General features: G+C 34.4%; 1 protein-coding gene, 1 long non-coding RNA gene and 1 pseudogene across 3 annotated transcripts in view; 1 reads left to right on the forward strand and 2 right to left on the reverse strand.

Moving 5' to 3' along the window:
- The window catches only part of LOC128182853 (phospholipase A2 inhibitor-like), a 309,453-nt gene that overhangs the window by 212,675 nt on the left and 78,406 nt on the right, over window positions 1-18,372 (reverse strand). The window lies entirely within an intron of this gene.
- Window positions 7,356-9,791, forward strand: LOC128182855 (uncharacterized). Of its 2 annotated transcripts, XR_008243476.1 has the most exons (3): window positions 7,356-7,463; window positions 7,843-9,001; window positions 9,174-9,791. It is a non-coding gene; the product is annotated as an uncharacterized LOC128182855 (long non-coding RNA). The 2 variants fall into 2 exon arrangements; XR_008243475.1 differs by lacking the exon at window positions 7,356-7,463 and having other exon boundaries at window positions 7,812-9,001.
- LOC128182854 (uncharacterized) lies at window positions 10,770-15,197 on the reverse strand (annotated as a pseudogene).

Raw genomic sequence — 18,372 nt, forward strand, 5'->3', positions numbered from 1 at the left:
TAGTGCGATTCTGTTTTCCCATAGAGCTCCACACGATTTATTCTTTGTTAAAGGCATAATCTAGCTGTAAGATTATGATTGCTTGGTGGGTAAGTTTAGGAAGCATAAAGACAACTAATTATAGGTCATTAAGGAAGCATGTGTCCAACTACAGGCCCTGAAACGTGCTACTACATCAGTTGCATGGTTCGGTTCGTTACACATTTTGAACGTTTATTATGACAAGAATGTTTATTTATTTATGTGATGTATTACACATGTATTTCAATTTATTTGAAATCGGAACTTCCATCCGTTACCCCGTTTTTGATACGTTGCGTGAAACGTGTACCCAGTGACAACCGGGAAGCGGAGTTAGTTTTAATTTTGATTAGTCTGTTATTATTATTATTTGATTTTAGATAAATGTAATCAATAAGATAGATTAAAAGAACTGTTTGACTTTAATCCGATATATTTTTGTAAATTCAGCGAGCTGTCAATGATTTTACATAGCATCTCAAGTTTTTTTCTAAACATGTACTTTAATGGAAGTCATTAAATATTTCTAATCCATTTAAAATTGTTATGGAAAATTGCCCCGAGTTTATTCCGATATTTCTTTAGTTTCATTTATCGTTGTCTTTATTATCGGCTAGTTGTTATTTTTTACAAGCATCTATCTTTTTCTTTATTCATAATTCGTTTGATAATTTTTTTTATTGCGTACTACTGTAGTGCTATTGCCGATCGAATTCCCTTAGTGAATAGACAATATAAAATTACACGCAGTTAATGATAATATAAACAATGAATTTCAGATAGGAAGTCTTGAAATCAATTGTTCTTTAGTTTTTTGACACACATTTTTATTTATTTAAAATTGATTCTATGATTTTCTGCAGTTGATCATATACACATATCATACCTACATGTAACCCGTCATCGCTTCTCTTCATCTGAACTAAGATCGCGTGTGTAGTCAAAATATGACTATGAGTTTTTGTCTATCCGTTAAACTATACATGTACATGTAACACATTTAAAATTACGATATGTATCTTCACTGTATGCATGCGATTTAACTGACGTTTTACAAATGCTGACTTATCTGTTTATATTTAATTTCCCTTTTTACTCACATACCTTTCGTAAACAGGACACGGAAAATACCCGGTAATCAACAAATGAATGTTAAAAGTAATAAATATATGAAGAATTTATCTAGTAACAAAATAAAATACGACAGCTAGGGAAAGAAACTCTGATCGCAAGTACATGAGTTATTATCATGATTGAATTAATCATGTTGAATAATTTCAAATAAAAACACTCTTTTAAATAAAAATTTAAGAAAACATAAAACAAAATCGTTTTCATTAGATAATTTTCTTCTAGCCAAGTTGCACGCGGCGCATGGCGTGATCTGTACTGTTATACTTCAACTGATTGACAGGCGAAGCACGTGGAGTCCTGAAATAATAAAATCCCGCTCAAATGACCGACTATAGAAACCTAAAGCGATAATATAGGTCAGTTTAAGTATTATAATCAACACTTTCTCTCTCTTTCTTTTTTTTCTCTCTCTCTATCTCTCTCACTATCTCTCCCTGAGAGTGTATGTAATTGTATGCAAACAATTTGGAATCATTAGCTTTTTATTTGTCTGAATTTAATTCATTTATTTTAAACTCATGGTTTTCACAACGTTTTGAACACAATCACTAAAAGTTTGTACAGTAGACGATATAATCAGATTGATTTCGCCGGTTAAAATTTTGACGCTATTATAAGATTGAAAATAAATTTAAAAAGAGATGTGTTTGTACTTACATGTTCTTGCAAAATGTTATTATCTCATTCATCCATTTACAATATAAAATTAATCAATTGTTGGTACATTAATGTACCCGGTAATTGATATCATAGTATTATCGCAACTTAATATTCTGTGAAAATCCTGCATGTATAGTGTCGCTGAATTGTTCTACGGGTCCACGCGCCGATAGTCTTACGTGTAGTTGTTTGTGTACATATCTACAGACAATTCTTTTGTTTTTTAGAGATTAAGAAAAGCCTTGAAACTATCAAAGTAGAAGAAAAATATGTTCAGACTATACACACGACAGGTTGTGATGAGTTACCTAACAGGTGTCCGTGGATAGGTGTGAATACCGGCATCCCGTGTACACCTGTTTAACCGCCCAAATATACAGAGTTATTTTAGGGAATGCACATACTTTTTTGTTCAGTGCTTGCTTTTAATTAACTAAGATTTTGTGCATATATGTATCTATAGTTTATCAAAAAAGAGTGATTTATTGTTTATTTATCGCTACTTGAATAGCTGAAGCACGAATCAGTCGAGTCACCGGTAATATGTAGTTGTCATTTACTACAGCGCATCCACATATATAAAAAAAAATAATCTGAAATGTTTTCATTTTTCATTTTTGATTGGTTAAAAGTTTTGTTGTCAATTAATTAACAAATCAAAAGGTGTTCTATCAAAAAGGTTTTTTCGATAACAGAAAATAAGATGTTATGGCAAGCTCCCAACATTTCTATCGGATCGTCAGTTATAACATCACGTCTGTTTAGAAAAAAAGCGCATGACTTAAATTGATTAGAATTTTGATAATTTATCAATTGATTAATAAATATATTTGGTAAATTAATTTGAATTTATCTAAGAACAGTACCCGTTTACGTTTTCAGGCCCCGCCGTCACCAAGTTTCCTCAAGTCAATTCTCGGCCTCAAGTCTGGGTATTGACCTCAAGTTTATGCACTTTCCTTTATAGAATTTTAGTTGAGGAATGGTTTGAGGGATTTGAAGTTGTTGTAGACGGTGGAGCCTGATCACAAAAATTTAACTTTACTTGGAAAGCCCCGACAATATTCTGGGTAACTTAAGTCGGGATTCTTTTTTTGCTTTCATTACTTGAAAAGGATATACAATTATATATATTTCAACCCTTGTTTAGCCATGATCTAATGATTTTTAAACACTCTATTATTTTAACGTCTCTCTCTCTCTCTCTTTCTCTCTCTCGCTCTCTCATCACTTAAAGCTATCTAAAGTCCAGTATGTACCCTGTAACGTACTTGATATGATTGTAAATATATATGTTTGAATTTCCCGCTTTTCTTTTTACTCTCTAAACCTGTCACTGGAGTGACGTGTACACGGCTAATTTTAAATACCGCACTCCAGTCCGTGCAGTCCAGCAGAGTGGACGTGTGTCTATTTAGAGGCACGTGGTAGTCACCAAGATTGGGAAATTCTCCCTACTTTGTTCATTTCCGAATGTTTGTCACCATTTTCAAGGTATTTGTTTGTTTTTTAATGTTATGTATGTTTAATTGGTTTGTTTGCTATGTTAGAAAGCTTAGTTTTAAAAGCACGTGTTCGAATGGAAAATTGTCATTTTAGAACTGAACACTAACGATAAATTGTTTCAAGTATATTCCATTCTATTTCAAAAGAAATTGTGTTAAAGGGGATGACGGTTTATACCAGCTGAATTGTGACTACAAGAGTCGGAGACGAGTACGGAGCGCCAGACCCGCCATTTTCCATCCATATCGGGGACACGTGGCGTCGATGTACGTGTATGGTGTATGGTGACCGGGAGCGGTCTACGCTGGAGACGTTGGTATATGTGTGTTGTGTTGTGGTGTCCTAACGTACCGGAGCAACGGTTGTGTCATCTGTCCGTGTGTCTGTGTGTCCGTGTGTTGGTCTATGTGATGTCCGGGGTTTGGGTGAAAAGTCACCGGAAATATACCGAGGAACCAGGAAAGGAAATGTGACGAAATTTATTGAAATTTCACTTTCATTGTTTTGAATATTTGGTTCTCGTATAATTGTAGTGATATTTTTGTGAAATTGATTTGAAAGTTGATAAACGAATTTAGAGAAATTATTTGAAAATCTAAATATATGTGAATCAATTTAAGTGTTTAAATTTTGGAAAGAATATTTTGTTTTGAAGTCAATTTAAAGATTTGTTGTTGAAATTAGAGTCGACTCTCTCTTTTAGAATCTGGTTTAATATTTCTTTCATTTATTTTTTTTCTTGTATGTATTTTTTTTTCTTATTAAATATTTGTTTGTTTATTTTGGTGTTTTGGTTGTTTCTGATACAGACATCTGGCAATTCCAAAGAACTCGTCTGATCATTATATCAGTTCAGGATATATGATTCATGACATTTTGGTGGCAGCGGTGGGATTGCTTTGATTGCTGTGTTAGTTACAACCTTTACAAAGTGGGCAGAATTCACCCATCCCTTGTGAGTATTTTCTCTTCATTTCTCTAGTCCTGCTCTAATTTCAGCCTTACTATCTCTGTTTCAGTTAGGTGTTGAATCATGTCGGAGTTACCGTCGTGGGTTAATGATCAGATTAAGAAGGGGGCATCATTGTCTGATTGTTTAGAAATGTTGAAGTTGTTGAGTGAGAAGGACAGGGAAGAGAGAAAGATTGAACGGGAGGAGAGACAGGCTGAGCGTGAGATGAAGAAAGCTGCGTTGGATCATGAGTTTAAGGTTAAGGAGTTAGCATTGAAAGAGGAAGAGTTAAAGGTAGCTAGAGCTAATGGAGGGAAATTAAATGGTAGTTCATCTGTCCAGAATTCTCATGTTAAGCTTCCTAAGTTGGAAGAAGGTCAAGATATTGATGTGTTTTTGAGATCATTTGAGAAACTTGCAGCGTTGCATAAATGGGATAAGTCTGAATGGGCTATTCATTTGGTACCACTATTGACAGGTAAGGCATTGGAAGCTTACTCTCGTCTAAGCGATGGTGAAAGTGGTAAGTATGATAAGATTAAGGAGGCAATACTCAAACGATATGAGTTAACTTCAGAAGCTTATAGAGAAAAGTTTCGACAGGCAAGGCAACAATCTGATGAATCATTCAAGGATTATCAGGTACGTACAGAAAAGTATTTATCGCACTGGTGTGAAAGAGAAGATATTCATGGGCAATATAACAGTCTGTACGATTTGGTGTTGAGAGAGCAATTGCTTAAGTTTTGTGATAAAGATTTGCAGGTATGGGTTCATGAACATCGACCAAAGAATGTTAAGGAAGTGATCGATTTGGTTGAGGCCTATCAAACAGCTCACAAAAGGTTGACGTTCGGAGGGAACCGCAAAAATGGAACAGATCGAAATTCTCAAGGTAATTTCAATGTAAATCAGGGGCAATTTAAAGCTGAACAAGGAAAAGGCCCGCAGGTCAAAGACAGAGCCTGTTACTATTGTAAGAGGCCTGGGCATATCCAGAGAGACTGTTCTCTTTACAACCGAGGACAGTATAGAAAACCCGAGGACAAGAAGTTTGGTAAGCTTGGGTTGTGTTTGTCAGAACACGAAAATAAGCAACATACAGAGGGGGGGAAACCTGACTTGTATACAAGTGCAGCGTTGGTCAAACTCCCTGGTGTAAGTACAGGGGATACAAAAGATGTAGATGATAATTCAGTACCAGGTTTGGATATTTCTAGGGGAAGTGTAGGAGGTAAAGAGGCAACAGTTTTGAGAGATACTGGTTGTTCAACTGTATTCGTCCACAGTCGTCTAGTCGAGAAGGAGCAAATGACTGGGAGAGGAAGGAAGATAATTCTTGCTGATGGGTCCGAGAAACAATGCCAAGAAGCGTGTGTAGAGATAGATACGCCATTTATAAAAGGTAAATTGTTTGCTCTTATCTTAGATTCTCCATTTGCTGACGTCATACTTGGAAACGTAATAGACAAGATCGAGAAAATGGAAGTTGAGAAACCAGCTGACTGTTTGGCAGTTCAGACAAGAGCACAGACTCGATTGGAAGCAGAGGAAACGAAGCCTAGACCAAAGAAGACAGATGATGGTGAGCTAAAATTTGACATTTGTGATACAGAGACATTGATCAAATTGCAGGAAACTGATCCTAGCCTGACACGTGTGAGGGAAATGACATTTGAAAAGCCAGACGAAGGTCAGTCATACTACACTCTCAAGGACAAGATTCTCTACAGGGTATTTCCTCGTGAGGTAGGAAATGACATATTTCAGATTGTCCTTCCCCATAAATACAGGTCGTTGGCACTTGAAATGGCACATGACATTCCTATGTCGGGTCATATGGGAGTAAAGAAGACCAGAAACAGGATTTTACAGCATTTCTTTTGGCCTGGAATTTTTTCAGACACATCAAAATACTGCAGATCCTGTCCAGAGTGTCAAAAAGGTACGGCGAAAGGAAGAGTGAAAAAGGTACCACTTGTAAGTATACCTACTATCGACGAACCATTTCAGCGAATTGCACTAGATTTTGTAGGTCCTTTGCCATTGACAGAATCCAAGAACAGATTTGTTTTGGTATGTGTAGATTATGCTACAAAGTATCCAATTGCAGTAGCTCTAAAAAACCAAGAGGCGGAGACAGTAGCAGAGGCCTTGATGGGAATATTTGCTGACGTGGGTTTTCCAAATGAAATCCTCACAGATCAAGGCAGTAACTTTATGTCCGAGTTGATAAAAGAATTGTGTAGATTACTGAAGGTGAGTAAATTGGTAAGTTCTCCGTATCACCCTCAAACAAATGGCCTGGTGGAAAAGTTTAATGGCACTTTAAAGAAAATGTTGAAGGCATATGCGGTCAAAGAACCCTCAAAGTGGGACAAACATCTTCCTTATGTTCTATTTGCTTATAGGGAGGTTCCAAACGAAACCACTGGATTTTCTCCTTTTGAAATGCTTTTTGCAAGGCAGGTACGAGGTCCTTTAGCAGTCCTGAAAGATCACTGGGAAGAACCAGAGAATTGTCAGTCATCTGTTCTGAGTTACCTACTCGAAACAAGGGAGCGATTGAAGGAGTGCACAGAGCTCGCAAAAGAGAAGGAAAAAGTCGAAATGCACAAGCAGAAAGTGTATTACGACAGGAAAGCTAGAACAAGACAATACGAGGTAGGTGACAAAGTTTTAGTATTGCTACCATCTAATACATCAAAATTACTTGCACAGTGGAAAGGTCCATTCGAGATAACAGAGAAAGTCGGTAATGTTGACTACAGAGTTAAGGAACAAAGAGACAGTATTTCATGTCAACATGCTGAAAAAATGGTATGATCGTGAGGACAAATGTGAACAAGACTTGTCGAAAGAACATTTATCAGCTATTGACATACTGGGAGGTGTGTATGAGAGTATGGACTACGATTCTGAATTTAACGACAGAGCATCACCTTCGTTAGAACTTCAAAAAGGGGCTGAAGATGTAATTTTTTCCAATACACTGTCGAATACTCAGGTTTGTCAGTTAAGAGGTTTGTTGAATGAGTTTTCTGATGTTTTTAGCGATATACCCAACAGAACAGATGTAATTCAGCATTCAGTAAAACTTAAGTCAGACGATCCCGTCCATAAGAAGCCGTATCCTGTGCCCTACGCACTGAGGGAACGCATGCAGAAAGAGATAGATAATATGACCGAGGTTGGTATTATTGAACCCTCAACAAGCCCTTATGCGTCACCAGTGGTTTTGGTAAGAAAAGATGACTCTTCTATCAGATTCTGTTGTGATTATAGAGCGTTAAATAGTATCACTGTATTTGATCCAAGACCTATGCCGCGCATGGATGACCTTTTGAACGAGGTGAGTAGAGCAAAGTTTATCAGCAAAATTGATCTTACAAAAGGCTACTGGCAGATCCCGCTAGATGAGGACGCAAAACAGAAGAGCGCATTTGTGACCCCCGTGGGCCACTATCAATTCACGGTAATGCCGTTCGGTATGGTAAATGCGCCTGCAACTTTTGTCAGATTGATGCAAGTTCTCGATGGTTTGCATTCATTTGTTCAATGTTTTATAGATGATATTGGAATCTACAGTGAGACTTGGGACGATCATCTCCAGCATTTGAGAGTAGTTTTCCAGCGATTGAGGGATGCAAAGTTGTCTGCAAAGCCATCTAAGTGTTGTTTTGGGTTTGATCAACTAGAATTTCTGGGACATGTGGTCGGAAAAGGTATTGTCTCTCCTAAGCAAAGTAACGTTCAGGCAATTCAGAAATTCCCTGTTCCTACTACAAAAAAGCATGTTCGATCATTTTTAGGGACCATAGGCTTTTACCGGAAATTCATTCCACATTTTTCAGAACTAGCTTCACCTTTGTTTGATCTTACTAGAAAGAAAGGTTGTTCTAAGATAGTTTGGCTTCCAGTGCATCAGAAGGCTTTTGATTCATTAAAGAATGCTATAGCTAGTAACCCAGTGTTGCGTAGTCCAGATTTTAGTAAGTTGTTCTATCTGCGCACTGATGCATCAGATTGTGGAGTTGGGGCGGTATTAGAACAGAATTTTGAAGATGGTAGACATCCAATTCTTTATCTCAGTAAGAAATTGTCAGATACTGAAAAGAGATACGCAGTGATTGAAAAAGAATGTTTTGCAATTATCTGGAGTATTAAGTCGCTCAGAGTTTTTCTTGAAGGTCGATCATTTGTGGTTGAGTCTGATCATGCTCCACTGCAGTGGCTAGATAGAATAAAGATGACAAATCAGAGGTTACTTCGTTGGAGTTTGACACTTCAAGAGTTCAATTTTGAGGTTGTTCATGTAAAGGGGAAAGATAATGTTGTTGCAGATTATTTGTCGAGAATAGATTCATCCTCTTGAAATTGTGTAAATATTTAGAGATGGTTTGTTATTTTGTGTTGTATGTTTGACATTTAGTGTTATCAAGTTCGTTAGAGTTTTGGTCGGACTAATGGCATTAGTCTTCTAAATGGGGACGTTTGTAACGTACTTGATATGATTGTAAATATATATGTTTGAATTTCCCGCTTTTCTTTTTACTCTCTAAACCTGTCACTGGAGTGACGTGTACACGGCTAATTTTAAATACCGCACTCCAGTCCGTGCAGTCCAGCAGAGTGGACGTGTGTCTATTTAGAGGCACGTGGTAGTCACCAAGATTGGGAAATTCTCCCTACTTTGTTCATTTCCGAATGTTTGTCACCATTTTCAAGGTATTTGTTTGTTTTTTAATGTTATGTATGTTTAATTGGTTTGTTTGCTATGTTAGAAAGCTTAGTTTTAAAAGCACGTGTTCGAATGGAAAATTGTCATTTTAGAACTGAACACTAACGATAAATTGTTTCAAGTATATTCCATTCTATTTTAAAAGAAATTGTGTTAAAGGGGATGACGGTTTATACCAGCTGAATTGTGACTACAAAGTCGGAGACGAGTACGGAGCGCCAGACCCGCCATTTTCCATCCATATCGGGGACACGTGGCGTCGATGTACGTGTATGGTGTATGGTGACCGGGAGCGGTCTACGCTGGAGACGTTGGTATATGTGTGTTGTGTTGTGGTGTCCTAACGTACCGGAGCAACGGTTGTGTCATCTGTCCGTGTGTCTGTGTGTCCGTGTGTTGGTCTATGTGATGTCCGGGGTTTGGGTGAAAAGTCACCGGAAATATACCGAGGAACCAGGAAAGGAAATGTGACGAAATTTATTGAAATTTCACTTTCATTGTTTTGAATATTTGGTTCTCGTATAATTGTAGTGATATTTTTGTGAAATTGATTTGAAAGTTGATAAACGAATTTAGAGAAATTATTTGAAAATCTAAATATATGTGAATCAATTTAAGTGTTTAAATTTTGGAAAGAATATTTTGTTTTGAAGTCAATTTAAAGATTTGTTGTTGAAATTAGAGTCGACTCTCTCTTTTAGAATCTGGTTTAATATTTCTTTCATTTATTTTTTTTCTTGTATGTATTTTTTTTCTTATTAAATATTTGTTTGTTTATTTTGGTGTTTTGGTTGTTTCTGATACAGACATCTGGCAATTCCAAAGAACTCGTCTGATCATTATATCAGTTCAGGATATATGATTCATGACATACCCAACGTTTTAAATAGTTCATAAAAATCAAAATAGTATTACCAAGAATTGGGTGAACATTCTAGTTTACAATGTTTAAGAAATCGACGATGCAAGTTTAATCGAAAACCAAAGAAATGATAAAGGTCTAAGAAAGGAAACTAAATTAAAACATTTTTGTAACCGTTTTAATAAATATAACAGTTTTAAATCTTAATAGCTATTATCTAATCCCGTATAAAAAAAATTCTAGCAAAACGTATCTGGTCAGCGATAATCGTCCGTATTCATCGAAATATATTATGTCAATATGCAGTATATGGAATTTGCACGCTTATTGCACGGTACGTTACCCTTTTTTGTCTGTTTTGAGGCGAGTCATAAATTATCTTGCACGCTTTTTCCACGGTACGGTTCGTTAAAAATGAACGGTACGGTTAGATTTGTAAACGGTACGGTTCGTTTTGTGAACGGTACGGTACGCTTTGTGAACGGTACGGTACGCTTTGTGAACGGTACGGTACGCTTTGTGAACGGTACGGTACGCTTTGTGAACGGTACCTTTCGTTTCTTGCACGGAACGGTACAACGTTACGGTTCATTTTAATGGTGTAGTAGCACTTTTCAGGGTCTGTAAGTGTCTTATTTTGACTGTTCTATAAAAATTCATAATTCTAAATAACTGTTTTGTATTAAGGGAGTATGGGACTCACACCAAAGTAATTAAAAAATTTTAAAAATTGGTTCAACAAATAGCATTGCATTTTTTCTAACAAAATATAACAATTTTTTTATAGGTTAATATGTTTGTTTCCATGGTAACGATATCCAAACATACCCTTGTTGAAAATACTTCCGTTCATCAAAATACACCACTTGCAACAGAAATGAAGCAATGCTACATCGTTTATAGTAATTTTATTTCATTTTTCTTATATGCTATTTATAATACATTGACAGAAGAACAATTTATTAAAAAAAAAATTCTGAAAGCCTCTTCAGTATCATACAATGTGCGACCGAATTTCCTCTGCATGGTTCAGATTTGTTGCTTTTTGTGTTGACCTTCAATGCAAAATGGTCAAAAAATCTGTTTTGATATAATTGGAAGTTTTATTTTTGAACTTAAACGAAATATACAAATGTTATGCTTTCACTGGAAAAGGAGAAACTCATATGTCAATGACTTAGATAAAAAGATATTGCAATCTGAATTTACTCTGGTCTGTTTTTACAATTTCGCGCCATTTTCACTTGATCACTATTCTAGTGTAGATAAAATAATCAATACCAACTTTTTGTTCAATAAACATTGAGTCAATTAATAATATCTTTACTACAATGCTGGTACTTTATAAAATTCACCAAAAAAGTAAAAAATTATTCATTTAAATCCCAAATTTCCTCTGCTTAACATGAAATTCCTCTGCTAAAATACAAATTTTTAAACCATTTGCACCTTATAACAATATACCAGGTAGGAACAAAATAATACTAGTAGGTATAAACAAATAAATATTTAATTTATGATTTGCTACATGTATCTTATAATGATTTTTTTCAACTCAAAAATGTAAAAAAAGATTGAAATCAGCATTACATTATGTACAAAATGCACAGTACAAATGCCGAATATAATTTTAAGCTATTTTGGCAGAACAACATCCATTACTGTTACAACCATATATTATGGTATGAATTTTTTTAAATACTAATCAAGTTTATACTGGACATTTAACTCCTCACATGTATATGTACAATGTAATAGATCAACAAACTTATACAAATAATGCACCCAAATCAAAAGCCCTCTCAACATTGTTACATGTATTACCAATCTAGCATAACTAATGAAGCTGACAATTACTGCTCCAGAACGAACACTATCAACAATTTTATTATATATCTAACATAAATATTGAAGCAGACAAGAGCACATCCTTGGCTTATCTTTGCAACATCTGCTTTTTATTTGGGCAAAGATGTAGTATAAACATCTTTTGAGATACTGTATGACTTTGAAAGTTAAAGTTGTGTGTTATTTTTTCACAAAGTATAGATGGTTCCTTAAGATTTCCTTCACATGATTAGCATCCAATGTTTTACCAATATTTGTGTCAATGTTTGTCCGAAGTTTGGAAATCATTGTGCTATCTTCATCACCAACTATTGTCTTTATACAAATAGACCCATCATTCACATCCTTGACCATCTCTTCTATCATGTCACTCTCCATGGCCTTCATAGAACTTTCCGTTCCAGTTGATAATGCAATCATGTGGAGGAGGTGTTGATTTGGAATTGAGAGACAAAGTACATGTGCGACAGGATTTCGATCTTGTTGAAAAGTTTTCTATTTTTCCAGAAAATGCCCCGGTCATAGATGAATGACCTGAAAGATGGGAAATAGCATCAACTTAAATACTTATACATAGAGAAATATCTAAAAACTGTTGTGACATTCAAACACAGGGATTTCTTGGGATGTAGAATTTATGGTTCACAAAGACTAGGCCTCGGACAATTCAGGGTTTATTCAACTACATGCAGTTCGATTTCCATGGCATTCAAAAATTATATAATTTAGAATTTACTGATATAATAAACAAACTTTTTAAATAAATGAAAGACTTTCAATTGGCACACTCATGCTTAGAGTATTAAAAAGAATAAAATAAATGACAAAAATTATATTGCACAGTGATAATCTCTGGGACTATGGATTCAGTCAAAATATATATGGAATAATACATGTACATTAACTTTTACCTTACTGTATGGGGGCTTTAATTTGTTGATATGAAAGAGTATACCCTTGAAATCCATGAAAATTAAACCAATCACAGTGATACACTGTACCAAACGAAATTACCCAGTAGTTTATGTACTAGTAATTTATCAAATACCTGATAAACCGTCTTTACTTCACTCTCTCTATCTATTCTGCCAACCAGCATATTTATATATATAGCTCTTCTTCATTAGGAGATCAATACAGTCTAAAAATGGCCTCGACCATCGAGCTCTCTTAAATGCGTATCTGCTTAAATCCCTAATTCCACCAAACTCCTCCACTATCTCCAACCACAATCAGACATTTGGACAACTTCTTCATGGTCAACATCTGTAATATTAAGTTACATATTCAGGAATTTTTGCACCATGAGAGAATTTTAAATGGAACACCAGTTGGTTGCAAAGTCGATCAGTAGAAAAAATATATGCATATGTACTTGATATTATAAAGGCATAAACAGACTCTAAGGTTAACTCAGATTTAACAAACATAATAATATTTACTAAGAGAGGAATAGTTAATATAAGACAATGACTTCTGAAATCTTTACTTTTAAATTAGATGTTCTCCAATCAGATAAATGCAAATATTTCAACATGGAGAAGGGCATGGGGCTGTGAAAAGTAATTTTTGAGGGAGCATTATTGTGAAAGACTGAAAGTCACACAAAAACTCCAGACACTGTAAAAGTGTTTTAACGGAAAAAAAGACACCATCTAAGGTTGACATTGTACTTGACATCTATTTTACACCTATTTGAAATTTATTTTGCTGTCAATATGTAAATTATGAGTTAATGTGTATACCATAGTGTATATCATTACATAAAGTGTTCAATCTGTCTTTCTATTTTAAAATACATCTCCTGACGTCATGGGTTCGGTTTCCAATAGTCTAACTCTTAACCCCACACATAATGGCTGTCAGTTTACAATTTCTATCAAAACTAAATCATTTTTAACCTCACTCATATAAAGCATCAGAAATTACTGATACAAAATCAAAGTCATCATCATTTGCAGTCTCAACTTGTAGCTTACAGTCTGTCCCGAGTTACTGCTTCCATCACTTTTTGATTATTTTTAATAAAAATACACATACTTGTGAAAGAAATGCTATTGAAGTCGATAAAAGGGAAAATATCCAAGATATCTTAATTGACAAATTATCATTTTTCACTCATAAAAGTTCACAGGAACAAAAACAAATTTCTTACAGAGATTTATAATGGGAAATGTTTACATCTTTTCTCCATTCGGAAGTACTCCGGACACCTCGCACAATTTTTCAACGTTATCATCCGGGCTTATTTATGGCTGATGCAATGCAAAATCTCAGCAGACTTTTTATTTTGGGATGTGTATTGAAACCCGAAGAGGTAGAGGGGGCGTTTCAAAACATATAATCTGGACATTTTTTATAATAGTGGATGAACGTAGTTTGAACTCAAAGGTATTTATGATTATCAAAGTATCAAATGAAAAGTAGTGGAAGCAAAAACTCGGGACAGAGTATAAATATAAATTGAATACCAGATAATTTGACTAATGAATATGCATAGAGACGACAGGAGATTTCGTATGTGTGGTATGACATCATTTTGAACCATACATTGAAAATCGACTACTGGAAACATCTGATTATCTGAAACATGTGACGACATGATACAAATTCTGATATATGTTAGAATTAAGTTTAACTATAAATAATGAGAGACAAAGAATTCCACTGTGTTCTGATATGTGTATTGAACCATAGTGGCATACTGTCAAAAACTTGTATAAATAATTAAAAATATTTTTTTTATTATGAAATTACATCTCAGGTGCTTGGGGCTTTACTAACGAATATGTACGATGCCTACTTTGATAGGCATAGGTACATGTATCTTACATACCAATGCTTGTGCATTACAACGCCATAGCATTTATATAAGAAAAATTCAATGATGTCCATACCAATTTTTCTTTTACTCTAGTCTCAGCAAGATTCGCCGAAACTGAAAATCTGAAAAAACGTCTATCAAAAACTTTCAGTCTCGACGAACTTAATCCTGCTGAGATTACCAATACTTTTACTCTATCAATGAATGCAAGTCAAACCTGGTCAGATCGCTTTTGCTGGCGTCGAGTCATCTTCCTCCATCTCTGATGAGAATTTTTCAGCTGTAATATCAAAATATGTGATTGGTCTGCCCAAGAGAGCGTCCACGTTCGCACTAGAACATCCTTTTTCTGAGCTTTAGTAACCTTTATGTGGCGATTGGTCTTCTCAGCGTTCAAAATCAAATCCACGTTTCCTCCGCATTGCCGAAAACTGAACCGATATTTATGTCGTAAAAAAATATTTTGGGTTAAATTAACTCTTATTATCATTTATATTCACGCTTTATTATTTAAAAAAACCTATAAAACCCTTTCCACTATAACTTTTATTGTTTAATACCTTAGAATTGAACAAACAGATTTAACGACCGCGAATTGGTTTACGTCATTCAGAGTTGCGCGGTAGATTCAAAATCGTGAGTCCCATACTTCCTTAAACCAAAACTTATTATTTCCCGATTAGATGCAGATGGCAATGCAATAAAACCGGGTAGTACATTAATATCATTTCGCTCCTTTATCACGTGATAACTATAAATAGCTAACATATGTTCCTTAATATGAAATAATTGAATTCTGGTTGTAACGCGCTTTCTGATCGGCTAGAAAATTATTTTATATCGTATAAAGAATGATGCCTATGTCATAGTAAGACTACCGTCAAAAACGCATCAATACGCCTGACGTTACGTTTGAATTTTGTACAATTTTACGTCATTTTAAAGGTCAAATGACCGTTTTTATCTTCAATGAAGAGTAAAAAAAAAATAATTATAAGCAATGAATTCAATATTTTTTAGTTTTGTACGATATAAAATGGTTTGAAATAGTTTATGCTTTTTTATAAACTTCTTCTTGGTTTATAAAGCGTAAACTGCCCCAAACCATTTTATATCGTATAAAACAAATAAATATTGAATTCATTCCTTAAATGAGATAGAACAACACTACCATGCGGTTTCAACAAAACAATAAACATACTAAGTAAAGGCCAAACATCTCAGTCTTATAAAAACTACTGCTTGAATCCTATATTCTCCTTTTTTATACGGTATGCACGGAAAACGGCATGCTGCAACAAAGCAACACATAACACAGGATTCTAGCAGCACTTTTTAAGTTAAGTATTGATTAAACTATTGATACATGATAAATTTGAACTTCAATATATACGGGATAGTGTTGTTCTAGTCGGATGTTTATATTGTTAAGAACGACAAAGGAAAGTCTGGTCGAGAAATGATACAATAGTTGCATACTTTTTGGCAACAATTTCAAAAAAGTAACATATGTTCCAATTCTCTCTTTCAATTCTCAACAAATCACACCAAAATACTTTATTACAGTTCTTAGATTTGTTATATTTTGAATCTGTTTATTATGCTTTCCAATTAAATTTACACAACATTTCACTTTCAGTCATGAGGTCATCAATGTGTAAATCTATCTAATACAGTCTTATCTATGAAGATAAAAAAAAACTGTCCCTCGTATTTTTAATTTGATTTTGGTCGACATTGTGATGTTTTGATATTGAAATAGATATTCAATAATTTAGACTTGTTATTTTGCGGAATAACTTGCATCTTAGATTCCAGATGCTTCTTTAACATCCCTGCGTTATATGCTTTGATGCCACGTGTTATGTGAGTTGATTACATTTAAATCAATAAATGTTTGACTTAAATTCGTTGATAAAATAAACATTTTGAGTTAACTTTAAAAAGAAAAGCAATTCCAATAGCTAGATATCTCTATATTTGGACAGCCCTTGCATATTCATCTTACATGTAGCTGAAAAATCGACTTTTACCTTGCATATTACACTTATGAATTTCTAAAACTCAACAATCATAACTATATATATATATATATATATATATATATATATATATATATATATATATAGCTCCAACAAAAGTCAATTTCTCTGTGCTTTATATATATCTATGTCATTCACTATGGGTAGGTACATGTCAATGTGAGAGTTATTGCAATGTTTGTGCTTATTATATATGTTTGTATCTATGCAATGTGTATCGTTCCGATCCTCTCAAATTGCCGTTTAACTGTATTCCACCTGTATCTCAAGCGACTATGTAGTGCGCGGCCAGCGCGCTAGGTTCCGTTCGTTATCGAAAGCAAGATTTTTGTCTAGCCTAGATAGCCGAGTGAGGAGCGCGGTGGCCGCTCACTGCTAGGAGAATGGGTTCCAGAGGTCGTGAGTTCAAGCCTCGATCGGGGCGGAAGGTGGAGCTCCAACAAAAGTGAATTTCTCTGTGCTTTATATATATATATATATATATATATATATATATATATATATTTTCCCTTCAGTTCCTAGTACTGTAAACATACTACATTTGGCTGTGTATTCTATTTAGTGCTTTTAGAGGAATGCGGCTTCCGCTAAATCAAGTACATCACTAAATGCCATGTATGTATGTATAAGAATAGTCACATTCAGGAATACGCTTAATCAGCTCTTTTCCAACTTGTTCAAAATCTTATTTCCGCCAAATATCGTACACGCCAAATATAATACGTTTACAGTAATTTACAATATATCGAATATAAAGGTTACTTGAATTATATCAATCATTTTGAAAACTATAATGAGTTAACTTAAATAAAAAGCAATTCTAATAGCTAGGTATCAAACTACTTAGAAAGCTTTTGCATATTCAGCGTTCATGCATCTCTTGAATCGACTTTTAACTTACATTCTACAGTTTATATATTTCTAAACATAACAATCATGAAAATTATTTAATAAAATATACTGTAAAAAAAAATTTAAAATTAACAATTTTGTTAATCGGAAATTATTGATTCGACGAGTTTTTTTTTCTTTGATAAATTTGTTGATTTTTTTTCATTACTTTTTGTATATTATTCAAAACAATACTTTCAACGCTTCAACAGCCACAAACAAATTTCCCAGGATCCAGGTCACTACCCGTTAATATGTCCGTATACTCCCTCACAAAGCTCACTGAACAAGGTAGCTATTTTGGTCTATTTGACCGTAATCAAAACTATCCATTCTTGGTCCTGTCTATAATAATGTAGGTATCCCCAACTTCATACCTTAACACTTTCACACCGTTTGGTAAATACATGATCTGGTTGCATGAATCACCGACAGGTCAATTCATTTGCCTCTAATTGCTTTTAACTAACTGTTGTGTTTGATGCAGTTTGAAGTTCCTGACTTTCATAAGAAATGCTATTGTTTTAACGAGTGGTTTAGAAATAACCTGTTATATGTTTCAATGTTCATGCAGTTATTTCTTCCATTTTTATGATTACATGTACCAAACGAATATATAATTTTGATATCTATTAACCAACCTCATTTTAAAACACAATTACGCCCTGAATCACTAATTTGTTCTTCAAACTTTTGTCATCTAGTTTTATTCGATTGACAATACAGAACTCAGGCTAGCTTAAGATCACAACTTTTAAACAATTTAAGAAAAAAAAAATATTATTCCGACAGTTCCTTTTTCAATTAAAAATTGTAGGACGATTTCCGGATGGTTAGGATTCTCGTCATACAATTAACTGGCAATACATCCCAATACCTATTACTGAGCCT

This window comes from Crassostrea angulata, chromosome 5 (genome assembly GCF_025612915.1).
Source record: "Crassostrea angulata isolate pt1a10 chromosome 5, ASM2561291v2, whole genome shotgun sequence".
NCBI lineage: Eukaryota > Metazoa > Mollusca > Bivalvia > Ostreida > Ostreidae > Magallana > Magallana angulata.